Genomic DNA, 14,935 nt, shown 5'->3' with positions numbered 1-14,935 from the left:
TTTATTTTTTAGGCTTTTGATATGAGAGATTGTACTGATTTTCAAATGTTGAACCAGCTTTGCATACCTGGGATAATCCTGCTTGTTTGCTGCCCATCTTTAGCTCACATGTCTTTGTAAATATGTATTCAATTCTAAGATAAATATGTTATTACTTTGTAAGGAATTAAAATATTTAGTAAAATAAATGAGCAAAATAGCTTTATATTCATGGTTCTAAAGTAAGCAAATTAAAGATGATATTTGTTGGTGTTGTTAAGTTTCTAAGTTATGTCTGACTCTTTTGTGACTCTATGGACTGTAGCCCCATAGGCTCCTCTGTCTATGGGATTTTCTTGTAAAGAATATCAGAGTTGGTTACCATTTCCTTCTCCAGGTATCTTCCTGACCCAGGGACCAAACCTACATCTCCTGCTTGGCAGGTGGATTATTCACCACTGAGACACCTGGGAAGTTCAAGGATGGCATAAGAGTCATGTAGATTTTAAAATACACTGATGATTTTTAGCCATTATTATATTTGTGACTTCCAAAGAAATACTAATATCTCATCCTTATTTAATTTTAACCACCTGCCCCGATATCTCTTGTTTAAGCCATTATCATCTGTCACCTGTGTTATTGCAACAAATATTATTGACTCTCTGCCTTTACTCTTGCTTCCTTTTAATATACCTTTAATAAAGAAGCTTATAAGGGCCCTATGAACTGATAATTTCCAGATGTACAAGCTGGATTTAGAAAAGGCAGAGCAACCAGAGATGATATTGCCAACATCTGTTGGATCATAGAAAAAGCAAGGGAATGCCAGAAAAACATCTACTTCTGCTTCATTGACTCTGCTAATGCCTTTGACTGTTAGGATCACAACAAACTGTGGAAAATTCTTAAAGAGATGGGAATACCAGGCCAGCTTACCTGCCTCCTGAGAAACTTGTATGAAGGTCAAGAAGAACACTTAGAACCGGGCATGAAACAATGGACTGGTTCAAAATTGGAAAAGGAGTACATCAAGGCTATATATTGTCACCCTGCTTATTTAACGTATATGCAGAATACATAGTAGGAAATGCCAAACTAAAGGGATCACAAGCTGGAATCAAGATTGCTGGGAGAAATATCAATAATCTCAGATATGTAGATGACACCACCCTTATGGCAGAAACTGAAGAAGAATCAAAGAGCCTCTTGATGAAGGTAAAAGAGGAAAGTGAAAAAATGTGGCTTAGAACTCAACAACAGAAGATGAGAAGATTTGATGGCATCACCAACTCAATGAACATGAGTTTGAACAAACTCCGGCAGATAGTGAAGGATAATGAAGCCTGGAGTGCTGCAGTCTGTGGTGTTGCAAAGAGTCAGACATGGCTGAGCAGTTGAACAACATGTGACTATATGTTAGATTCATCTTAAAAAATCTCCAGTGATGACCCATCTCAATCAGAGTAAATGACAAAGACTGTACAGTGGTTTTGAAACCTTACGTTGTCTTGATTCCTTTCAATTCAGTTCAGTCACTCAGTTGTGTCCTACTCTTTGCAACCCCATGGAGTGCAGCATGCTAGGCTTTCCTCTGAACATCACCAACTCCCAGAGCTTGCTCAAACTCATGTCCATCGAGTTGGTGATGCCATCCAACCATCTCATCCTCTTATGTCCCCTTCACCTCCTGTCTTCAATGTTTCCCAGCATCAGGGTATTTTCCAAGGAGTCAGTTCTTCGTATCAGGTGGCCAAAGTATTGGAGCTTCAGCTTCAGCATCAGTCATTCCAATGAATACTCAGGACTCATTTCTTTTAGGATTGATGGGTTGGATGTCCTTGCAGTCCAAGGGACTCTCAAGAGTCTTCTCCAACATCACAGTTCAAAAGCATCAATTCTTTGGTCCTCAGCTTTCTTTATAGTCCAACTCTCACTATATGATTCCTTTAATTCTCTGAAATTGTCTCATACTACTCTCCCTTCATGACTCTATTGCAAACACACTGGTTGCCTTAATATCCGTGTAACATTCAGGCTAACTCCTGCTTTTAGAGTCTTCTCTCTTACTGTGTCTTGTAGGTTCTAATGGATACATTTTTGGCCTGCCCTCTTACCACTATCTACTTTCTGATCTTTACTCAGACATCAGTCTCTCTGTAAGGTTTTCTGTGTTAACCATAACCTGATATGCAGCTATCTACAACAGATCCAAGATTTCCAGTCTCCATCTCCTGCTTGGTTATCTTCCACTTAAGATTTTCTAACATTATAGATAAATATGCAGATAGTGTGATAACTGATTTTATGAGTTAACTTGATATTTGGTCAAATGTTAGTCTGTATTATGTCTGTGTGAATGTTTTTGGACAAGATTCACATTAAAATTGGTAGATTGAATAAATTAGACTGCCCTCCTTAAAGTAGATTGGATTCACTCAGAGCTTTGAAGGCCTAATAGAACAAAAACAATGGCCCTTCCCCCAGTAAGAGAATTTCTCTTGCCAGCTTGCCTTCAGATTGGAACATTGACCTATTCCTGTACACATTCAGAATATGTATATATTTGCAAACAGCATTTGCAAAGCTGTTTCTACACATTGATAGAATACATTATCCAGCAGTCTATAATCGTCCTTCATTTTCACTGAATTCCACCAAACCAGAATGTGTGAGAAAGTAAAGAAATAGAATTATGTGTGTTAGTGGAAATTTCTGGATATAGTTGCTTCAGTAATTTTGATCATATTTGCCACTACTCTCCCTCACAACACGGCTTATGTAATTAATTGCCTAAAGCTGGCTTTCTGAAGCAGCTGAAAAGATAAAATGGCATAAGCAATTCTAATGATTACACAGTCATAGCCGAAGGGAAGGGAAGCAAATGCAGTTGTTTGTGCTTTGATGATGTAAATAGCCAATATTTCAGACCTGAATTAATTATCTTCAGTAGCGGCTTTGCCATAATTCATTAAGAATCTATCTAATTGTGCAGAGCTGCTTGAAACCATTATATCATTATTGGTTTTAAAGATTTCTCTCTTGATTCAACAACTAGATTATCCATTACTTGGGGGGCATGACCTGTTTGCATCACCTTGACTCAGGTAGACCCTCAACAAGTTTCTATTAGAATTAGTAATAAGATTGATAATAAATGTAAACCTGCCAATAATCACACCAGACTTACTGCCTGTATGAAATCCTCCAAAGTCTTTTTTTACCAAATAAAATATAAATTACTCAGTCTGTAGACAATGCTTTCTTCAGTTGTTCCACATTTATATGTCATGACGTATCTCTCACCACTCCCTTTATTTTCCTAATGCACCGGTCAAGTAAGTGCTTCTTGTTGCCTGAACAGTATCCAATTTTTGTCATCTATGTATCTTTATTCATATTGTACCTTCCACAAACAAACAAAACAAACTCCTGAAATAATCAAAACAATGTAATTTTACTGAAATAATCTCTTGATAATTGAGGCTTATTGAAGGCTGCATTCTCAATCCTAACTCACCTTCTCAACAAGAATGTAGTCCTTCTTAATAATCCTCAAATTTATATCATTCTTAAAGCTTGTTTCAATACAAATATAAGAAAGAGCCATTTAACTGAGGTTTTAGTTTCTTAAAAATAGAATTTATATTTTGAATTGAATTGAGAAAATTATAAATAGTTATTTCAAGACATAAGGGAAGTTTTTCAATTGATTTAAAGAAAAATTGCTTTTTACCAGCTCTGATGGATATTTTCAACTTTAATATCAGGGAATTCACAAGGAAAATCCATGCTTACAAATATATGAATAATGAATAAGAGTGTAAGCAAGACTTTGATAATGTTTCTATTGTATCCTTTTTTTACTTTTCTTTTGCTTTCTAACAAGGTTCTTCTTTTCTAACATTGTAGCATGCACCACAGTGAACTAAAATGTCCCTGTTTCTGGCTGTCTTACTAGATGATAAGCTAGTTGATGCCAAGCCCTTCATTTAGGCTCCTCATATATCCTTGAGACATAGCATCTAGCAGTTTCCTGAGGTGTAGTGGATAAGAGTGCTGTTTTGGGAATGAGACACATATGTCACTGAATCCCCTTTCCTTCACTTCACATTTGTGTTAATTTGTTCAGATGTCAATGTGATTAATCATTTTATTAGTTTTTAAGTTAGTTGTCTTGGTTATTTTGCTGAGACACTAATTTGCAGTTTCTTTTTGTGTAAAATGGGGCAATAAAAGCAATCAACCCAGAGGATTGTTGTGAGAATTCAAGTGCTTATTGCAGTGTCTGACTCATGAAGCCTTCACTGTTAGCATAAAACAAGGGGTAGAAAGCAGGGACTCTGGAGCAAAAGATCTATAATCAAATGACAGCCCTGTCAGGCTGGCTGAGTGACACTGGCACTTAAATTCTTATCTGTAAAAGTTATAACAGTTTTTATCTTATAGAGTTATTCTAGGAATTGAATTATACAAGGATACACTTGTTAACTAAATAAGTACTCACAACCTGAAGTTAGAGAGTTATTTTATTCCATGGGAACATCTTAGGACTTCAAGCCTAGGAGGCAGCACCTCAGTAGCCCTGAGAACCTGCTCTGAGGAGGCAAGGGCAGAAGTTAGTATATACAGAAATTTTTAACAAAGGCAGGCAGGCAGTCTAAACATCAAAGATTGCTGTTAATTAAGGAAAACCAGATATCTCAAGGAATTTAGCACTCTTCTATGTGTGGGAAGATGCAAGAGTCTGGGATTATCAAAGTCATGCCTTTCGTATGCTTCTCAGCTATCTGGAGCCAGTATCCTGTTCTTTTTTGTTTCTCATATCCTCTCCTATTGATGACTGTTATGTCTTTGTTTAACGATATGACAGGAGATATTCCATTTCACACACTTAAAATAGTTATTGCTTCCTATAATAAGCATTTTATAAACACGTATTATTATTTAGTTAAATATTGTGATTAGGGCTTTATTTACACCTGTACCTTCCAGTCAGTGCCAGTAGACTTATTTTAATATGTACTTTGCAATCTATTGCACAATTCTAAAATGTAAGTATACATCTACTACAATCTTAATTCAGTTATGTTGGGTCTGGACTAGACTATTGCCTCAGTCTCCTAACCAGTCTCCTATGTTTCTATTTTCTGCCTCTTCAATCCATTTTCTACCTCTCTCTGAGATGATCTCCCTGATTATGCCATCGCCAATCTCCACGTGTCTCAGTGAACATCTCTTGAATAAAGAGAATTCCAGTCTTAGGATGCCCAATTCTATTATTTAGTTCTACTTTTCTCTTTTAATAACTTCTCAATCACAGTATGCCCCCTCCATTCCCTACCTAGCATTCTTACTCCTTTAGACTTTTTCATATGCAGTTTCTTCTACTTGGAATTCTTTTCTCTCATCTCTCTGCTTTTGCCTGCTTAACTCCAATCTAGCCTTCAATCTCAGTGCAAATGATATTTTTTCTCTCACTATCTCTCCAACATAAGCCCAGTTAAGCAACCTAAACTTGTGGTCTAAGAACAAGCCACTGATATTTGTGTTCATGTTTGTTTTATTGCATTTTTAATCTATGAACTTCTCAACAGCAAGCATGGAGCCTTACTTTTCTTTGCATTTGCAATATCTTCTAAAGTGCTACTTGTGAATGGATTTTCATTGAAGACAGAATTGTCCTTGAAATTATGCAGCACTAATTAAACAGTATTAATGATTATATTTAGTGTGTACTGTGCTGTGGGCTAAGTCACTTCAAACTCTTTGTGACCCTATGAACTGTAGCCAGCCAGGCTCCTCTGTTCATGTGATTCTCCAGGCAAGAAAACTGGAGTAGGTTGCCATGTCCTTCTCCAGGGGATCTTCCCAACCCACGGATCAACCTGCATCTCTTATGTCTCCTGCACTGACGGGCAGGTTGTTTACCACCGCCGCTGCTACTGCTGCTGCTAAGTCGCTTCAGTCGTGTCTGACTCTGTGCGACCCCTAGCACCGCTGTCTTAAATCCATTGTGAAATATGTAGATTCACTATTCCACTTACTTCCCATTAGGTCCTGAGGGATACACTTTATATAGGGTCTAAGATTTGATACAAACTTACATAGACTCTCTGATGTAAGGAAATTATATGCAAATGATGTTTTAATACAAAAGTGTTCACATAACATTATGAAAAAAAGCAATACAAATCAAATTCTATAAATAAGATCCATGAGAATGAAAGGACGTCTGAGGCTATTTCTCTCCAGTGCCAGGAACATCAGGTCCATTCATGAACCTGATGAAAATTCAAATAAACCATTTCCCTTTCAAAGTATCAATAACCTGTGATACAGAGAGAAATAAAGGATCAGTCTCACATCAGAGAACCTGGGTAGAATCCATGTCTTTAAGCTAATAATTGTTTAATGCAATCCAAGACCATGTCACAGGATGAGGTATTATGCTATAGAATACAGTTGTTTTTTTTATAAGGTGTCCAACACAGTCTCAAATTACATTTAAATAATGATGACTGCCATTTTATTTGTAGAAGAGCCTGAAAGCAATGGATCATTATCATAATTACCTCTCTTTTTCTCAATTAATCATGCAAAATACAACTGTCTTTGACATTAAATGGGCCTATGTTGCAATGAAACTCCAACAGAATTGGATATGTGACCTTGGATAAACTATATACTTTTTCCAAGCCTCAATTTCTGCATGCCTCATGAGTAAAATGAACATAATAATACCCTCAGTGAATTTGGGGGAATATAAATAATACTATTGTATTATTAAAAACTTTCAGTTTCTTTAAAAGAAAATCTCAGTACAGAGGGTAAAAAAATGTTAATTAATGCATGAGTTATTGAAAAGGAATTGAAAGAATTGTGTCAAGCACTGATTCCTGAGCAAATTGCCCTGGTGACTAGCAAAATGGACTGGGCTTATTGACTGTGGCCTGGGTTACATGCCCTTCTGTATCATTCAGAGTTCAATCATGGAAGCATAACTTCATATCCAATGGGTTATAACATGCCAGGTATTAGGGATTCGACCTTGCAGTATTGTTGGAGTGGGCCAGGCAGTCTCTGTAAAGCTGTTGTTTTCACATCTGATGATGATGAGCTTGAACTCAGAGCACAACCAGTTAGGAAGGTAAGACGAAGGTACAGATCACACTAGAAGACACAAAAACAAGCTGAAAGCCCAGGGGGAGAGACTGAGTCCTGTGTCTGTCCTCCCTGTTCTGCTGTCTTGTTGGAGGAGGTTACTGGGGAATATAATGGCCAGTTAAACCACAAGCTGACCCAGAAAATCATGCTCCTTGCCCCTGATCCCTGTCCTTGGAAGCACTTTCTGCCCATAGTTATCACATCTGGAGCCATTTTTAGAGATGCAGCCATGTGACAGCAATGTGTGTTTGAGACCTTCTGGATGATATACAACACTAGGCCCAGTTACGGTTTCTATATCAACATTTAAGTCTCTGACAGGTGGGTATGAAAATCTACTCTTGTGGTTGCCCAATAAAAGCGTCATGTGTAATGTCTTGTTTATTAAACCTCCCACCTCCCAAATTGGAGTCATGTGCTTCTTTTTTCAGTCGCTTTTTGCCCTGCATATGCAGAGGCAAAACACACATTAAAGGAAGTTATGGGAAGTTTAGTTCAGTTTAGCTAAGCAAACAAAGCACCCATACAATTTAAACCTAGGGTGGGAATCAGCCCCCTCAAAGCACAGAGAATGAAGCTCAGAGATTATATTTTTACTGAAAGTGGTGGGGAGACAGCAAGGCATCCCTGGTGGATCTATGTAAATGAGATTGAGCCTGTGCTGTGCTGTGTTGTGCTTAGTCACTCAACTGTGTCCAACTCCTTGTGACCCCATGGAATATAGCCCGTCAGGCTCCTCTGTCCGTTGGGAATTCTCCAGACACCACTTGACAAACACTTACTGTTGATAAAGTGAATAAAAAAGCCAATAAACCAACCATGGACTTGAAAACTTCTAGAAAATCTAAAATGTTCAGTCAATAATATCTGTGCACTTATGAACTTCTCTGCTGTAAAAACACTTGTACTTTTAAAAAATAAGTATTATTGAAATATAGTTAATTTATGGTGTTTAGATTGTTTCAGATCGTGAAGCAAAGTGATTCAATTATGGCAGAAAGTGAAGAGGAACTCAAAAGCCTCTTGAGGAAAGTGAAAGTGGAGAGTGAAAAAGTTGGCTTAAAGCTTAACATTCAGAAAACGAAGATCATGGCATCTGGTCCCATCACTTCATGGGAAATAGATGGGGAAACACTGGAAACAGTGTCAGACTTTATTTTTTGGGGGGCTCCAATATCACTGCAGATGGTGACTGCAGCCATGAAATTAAAAGACACTTACTCCTTGGAAGGAAAGTTATGACCAACCTAGATAGTATATTGAAAATCAGAGACATTACTTTGCCAACAAAGGTTCGTCTAGTCAAGGCTATGGTTTTTCCTGTGGTCATGTATGGATGTGAGAGTTGGACTGTGAAGAAGGCTGAGCACCGAATAATTGATGCTTTTGAACTGTGGTGTTGGAGAAGACTCTTGAGAGTCCCTTGAACTGCAAGGAGATCCAACCAGTCCATTCTGAAGGAGATTAGCCCTGGGATTTCTTTGGAAGGAATGATGCTAAAGCTGAAACTCCAGTATTTTGGCCACCTCATGTGAAGAGTTGACTCATTGGAAAAGACTCTGATGCTGGGAGGGAATGGGGGCAGGAGGAGAAGGGGACGACAGAGGATGAGATGGCTAGATGGCATCACTGACTCGATGGACGTGAGTCTGAGTGAACTCTGGGAGTTGATGATGAACAGGTGTGCTGAGATTCATGGGGTCGCAAAGAGTCAGACACGACTGAGTGACTGAACTGAACTGAAATATATATATATATATATATTTTTTACATTCTCCCCCATTATAGATTATTAAAAGATATTGAGTATAGTTCCCTGTGCATCAGTAGGTCCTTGCTGGTTATTTTATACACAGTAGTGTATATACTTTATTCCCAAACTCCTAATTTTCCCTCCCCTGACTTTCTTCTTTTATTAACTATGAAAACACTGGTTCTTAAAAATCCCAAAATGATCGTGTCTTTACCATAAACTTTTTAGCTTTCCTACTCTAACCCATGTTTTATTTTTGTGGTCATCATAGTATGATCTCCCTCATCAATATTACACGAATCTTAGTTCATTTGGCTGGAAAATAAAGGGTGAAATAAAGGGTGGTTATTTTTTCAAATCTCCTGAATACTTTAGCTAAGCAAAGACAATAAGCAATATTCATAAATTGTTCTGCTCTTTCAATTCCAACAGGAAAACTGGTATTTCATTTAATGGAAATCGTCTTCATAACCATCTTCTTCCCATGAAAACAGTCTTTTGACACATTAGCACATGTATATAGGTTCATTATAAAACCTAAACAGTTCCATTAGAGGAAAGACCTAAAATGATTATGGAAAATGTTCTTTTTCTTCCAAAGTATTCAAAATCAAACACTCAGTAGTACAATATGTTTTAGGTTAATTGCTTTAATCTAGTTTTAATTAAGTTTATGTTGCCATGCCAACAAATGGTTTTTAAATTGTTGAAATCTTGATGTTTTAGAACATGACTAAAATTAATTACTTAAGAGCATTTGACTCACTTTTTTAGAAACATGTAGTGTAATTTTAGCATCACTGTAGCAATGATTTTATTATAACAACTTTGAAAAAACTATACTGCATTATAAGATTTACTTCTGCATTCCAAATTTTATGAATGTATTTTTTCTAAGACACATCTACCTGATTATATATGGTTTACAAAAATAACATTAGATATAGGAAACAGAAACACAGTCACACATTTGCTAAGTAGCTATTAGGCCCAAATGATCCCTGTTTTCAAACATTCAAAGTATGTTTTCTGGGAATATTGTACTGTTCTTATACATTCAAATAGAAGATTAAAACCAACCAAATAACAGGTGACTTTGGTCTAATTTACAGTTTCCAGTTTTCTTATTGACATGCCTTGAGTCTTGAAACAAAGAGAGCCACATGAAAGCTCTTGGTCTTGGGTCACTGGTAAAATGTGCTCGTAAGAAAATATAAGATTAATGTGCTTACTTAAGAGAAGCCTCTTATCTGCAGCAGACTTGAGTATTAATGAACCTTCAGGTTTTCCCTCTTCTTGGAAATGTATTTGCTGGAATAAACAGTTTATCTCACCAGAAATGTAACTTGCATTCCTGATTGGTGAGATACCTAAAGAGCTAAGTCAGGACCATTGCTCTCCATGGAAGCATTGCCTGAAAAGACACGACAAAATAGGACAGTGAATATCTGAGAGGAGCTTATGTATAACCACTTCAGGAATAAGCTGACACATGCCTGCAATAAAATTCAGAGTCAAAAATAGAGGCCAATCAGCATTATGCTAAGTCAAATCACTGCAGTGAAATGAGAATAAATAACTATGTGTTTGGAACAAGATGACCTCAGGGAATCTCAGTTTTAGTGGGTTGTTCCAGCTCATTTTAATATCATGAATTGTCAAATTTAAATAAAAATATGAGTATATGGAAGTGAAAAAATCATACTTTACACATAGAGCTCTGCGAGTTATTCTTTTTTGGATTTTGTCAAAAATAAAATTATGTTTGAATTTAATTGTTGACCAACATATTATTATATCTAAAAGCCAAATAACTACAATGTCCATTTACTTGAAGAAAAAATAAAATGTCCTTGTAATATTTATTTTTTTTCTTATAAGATTTCTTATACATATTTTTTTAATTAAGGAAAATGAATTTTTTTGTATATATTCATTAAAAAAACCCTGTAAATATTTTATATTTCTAGCAATAAATGAAAGCAATTGCTTGGATAATTAAAGTATAATGCATGATAAGAGAAATTATGCTTGTCAGCTCTGATTTGAACCAAAGACTGTGCTGGTCAGCTCTGATTTAAACCAGCACTTACAAAAATATATTCCCTAGAAAATTAATCCTAAAAAAGTGCTGTGTGAACACACATACGATTTTTTTTAGAATTTATATTTTATCTCTGCTTCTTAGGGACTAAAAATGAACACTAACTTTAGTCTCTGTAAATGCCTGGATTAAAGAAATGTTTAACTTTTAGTAACTCAGCATTTAGATGTGCAATGAAAAACTTTGTTCTTTCAACTCCTATTTATATCTTATTCTGTTAATATTCTATTTCATACCTATTATGAACTACTAGTCTAACCATTTAGAGGGAGTTCTCTAGGCTGTCCTGGCAAACCTCACGGATAGAGGTCTTATATAACTACCTGCTAATTCATCTCATGAACTTACACCAAGTTCCCTCACTTTCATTTTCAGTTCAGTGGCTCAGTCGTGTCTCACTCTTTGCCACCCCATGAACCACAGCACACCAGGCCTCCCTGTCCATCACCAACTCCCAGAGTTTGCCCAAACTCATCTCCATTGAGTCAATGATACCATCAAACCATCTCATCCTCTGCCGTCCCCTTCTCCTCCCACCCTCAATCTTTCCCAGCATCAGGGTCTTTTCAAATGAGTCAGTTATTCTCATCAGGTGGCCAAAGTATTGGAGTTTCAGCTTTAGCATCAGTCCTTTCAATGAACACCAAGGGCTAATCTCTTTTAGGATGAACTGTTTGGATCTCTTTGCAGTCCAAGGAACTCTCAAGGGTTTTCTCCAACACCACAGTTCAAAAGCATCAAATCTTTGGCACTCAGCTTTCTTTATAGTCCAACTCTCACATCCATACATATGGAAAAACCATAGCCTTGACTAGACAGACCTTTATTGACAAAGCAATGTCTCTACTTTTTAATATGCTGTTTAGGTTGATCATAACTTTCCTTCCAAGGAGTAAGCGTCTTTTAATTTCATGGCTGCAGTCACCATCTGCAGTGATTTTGGAGCACAAAAATATGAAGTCTCTTATTGTTTCCACTGTTTCCCCATCTATTTCCCATGAAGTGATGGGACTGGATGCCATGATCTTAGTTTTCTGAATGTTGAGCTTTAAGCCAACTTTTGTCAATCCCTCTTTCACTTTCATCAAGAGGCTCTTTAGTTCTTCTTCACTTTCTGCCATAAGGGTGGTGTCATCTGCATATCTGAGGTTATTGATATTTCTCCCAGCAATCTTGATTCTAGCTTGCGCTTCACCCAGCTCAGCGTTTCTCATGATGTACTCTGCATATAAGTAAAATAAGCAGGGTGACAATATACAGCCTTGATGTACTCCTTTTCCTATTTGGAACCAGTCTGTTGTTCCATGTCCAGTTAAAACTGTTGCTTCCTGACCTGCATACAGATTTCTCAGAAGGCAGGTCAAGTGGTCTGGTATTCCCATGTCTTTCAGAATTTTTCATAGTTTACTGTGATCCACACAGTCAAAGGCTTTGGCATAGTCAGTAAAGCAGAAATACATGTTTTTATGGAACTTTCTTGCTTTTTCAATGATCCAGCAGATGTTGGCAATATTATCTCTGATGCCTCTGCCTTTTCTAAAATCAGTTTGAACATCTGGAAGTTCACGGTTCATGTATTGTTGAAGTCTGGCTTGGAGAATTTTGAGCATTACTTTACAAGCTTGTGAGGTGAGTGCAGTTGTGTGGTAGCTTGAGCATTCTTCGGCATTGCCTTTCTTTGGAATTGAAATGAAAACTGACCATTTCCAGTTGTGGCCACTGCTGAGTTTTCCAAATTTGCTGGTATATTGAGTGCAGCACATTCACAGCATCATCTTTTAGGATTTGAAATAGCTCAACTGGAAATCCATCACCTATACTAGCTTTGTTCATAGTGATGCTTCCTAAGGCCCACTTGACTTCACATTCCAGGATGTCTGGCTCTAGGTCAGTGATCACACCATCATGATTATCTGGGTCACGAAGATCTTTTTGTACCGTTCTTCTGTGTATTCTTGCCACCTCTTCTTAATATCTTCTGCTTCTGTTAGGTCCATACCATTTCTGTCCTTTATCGAGCCCATCTTTGCATGAAATGTTCCCTTGGTATCTCTAATTTTCTTGAAGAGATCGCTAATCTTTCCCACTCTATTGTTTTCCTCTGTTTCTTTCCATTCATAACTGAGGAAGGCTTTCTTATCTCTCTTTGCTATTCTTTGGAACTCTGCATTCAAATGGGTATATCTTTCCTTTCTCCTTTGCTTTTCTTCTTTTCACAGCTATTTGTAAGGCCTCCTCAGACAGCTGTTTTTGTTTTTTGCATTTCTTTTTCTTGGGATGGTCTTGATTCCTGTCTCCTGTACAATGTCACGAACCTCTGTCCATAGTTCATCAGGTACTCTGTCCCTCACTTTAAACTGACTCTTTTGTTTAGTCTTACACAGGTTAAGGAATAATATAGTTACTTCTCACAACTTTATATTCCTCCATGGTCAGAACTTCATATCCCTTCATAATCAGAAATGTGGTAATGAAATTGCTCATGGAAAGCATCTTGAAAACTTGTAATTACTTGATATTTAAGAGGAAGCTTTACTTAGACAATGATAGGTCCACATGCAATAGTGAAAGTAATACAAAGTAATTTTATATACAGTTTTCTGACACATGCTTTGTAAAACTCTTGTATAAAACTATTGTCATTGATACAACCTACCAATATATTTTTGTTTCCTCACCTTCTCTTGTTCTCATTTGTGTGTATATGTAGTTCTGTACAGTTGTGTTGAACATGTAGGTTCACATATCTGCTGTGATGGTCATGATAATGGCCAGTTTTCTCATCATGGATATTTTTCCTCTTGTCCTTTCATAATTAATCCATCTTTCCTCCTGGAAACTCATCCAAACTTCAATGTATAAAAAAATTTTTTTATGGCTGAGTAGTAGTCCATGATATGCATGTCCCACAGTATTTTTAACCATTCATCTGTTGAAAGCTATTTGGGCTGATTCCAGATTTGGGCTATTATGAATAAAACTTATATATACAATGGCATAAAAGGTTTTTTATAAATGTAAATTTCTAGTTCTTTAGAGTGCACTTCCTGGATTTTATGATAATTGCATCTTCCTTCCTTCCTTCCTTTTTATTCTTTATTCCTTTACTTTTAAATAAACTACCAACAATATTCTAAGGCTTGTGCTTTTCCATATAAATTTTAGAATAAGCATTCCTATGTCTACACAATAATCTGTCCAGAATATTGATAAGAATTGTTTTAAAGCATAGACCAGTTTTAAGAGAATTGATCACTTTTTTTCTAATGTTTTAATGGGTTTCCCCATCCATGACCACACTATGTATATTTTTTTTAGGTTTTTAAAATTTCTTTCACCAGCATATTTTAATTTTCAACATACAGATTTTATACATGTTTTGTTTTATGCATACTTGTATATTTCATTTTATTTAGAGCAACTGTAAATTATTTTGTGCTTTAATTTTCCACATGTTGTTTCTAAGTAAAAATGCAACAAATTTTAGTGTACTGACATTGTATCCTGAAAACTTTCTGTGTTCATTATTATTTAAGATGTTTTGTTTGTCTATTTGTTCTTTGTTGAATTTTTTGGATTTTTACATAAAATTACGTCATGTGAAAACAGAAATGATTTACTCTTTTCTAATCACTGTTTCTTCTATTTTGACTTGCCTTATTTCAGTGGTTAAAACTTTCAATATTATACAAATATGATTAGTAAGAGTAGATATCTTTGCCTTATTATTGTCTGGATCTAAGAAGAAACACAGTCTTTCAGCATTAAGTGTAATGATAGTTGTAGATTAACTGTTTAGTTCAGTTCAGTCACTCATTTGTGCTATTTGTGACCCTGTGGACTGCAGCACACCAGACTTCCCTGTCCATCACCAACTTCCAGAGCTTGTAAAACTCATGTCCATCAAGTTGGTGATGCCATCCAACTATCTC

The sequence above is a fragment of the Bos grunniens genome, chromosome 6 (assembly GCF_055505025.1).
Source record: "Bos grunniens cultivar Pamir isolate PY7600 chromosome 6, Bosgru_T2T1.0, whole genome shotgun sequence".
Classification (NCBI taxonomy): domain Eukaryota; kingdom Metazoa; phylum Chordata; class Mammalia; order Artiodactyla; family Bovidae; genus Bos; species Bos grunniens.
The sequence above is the reverse complement of the archived record's forward strand: the minus strand, read 5'-3'. Positions refer to the sequence as shown.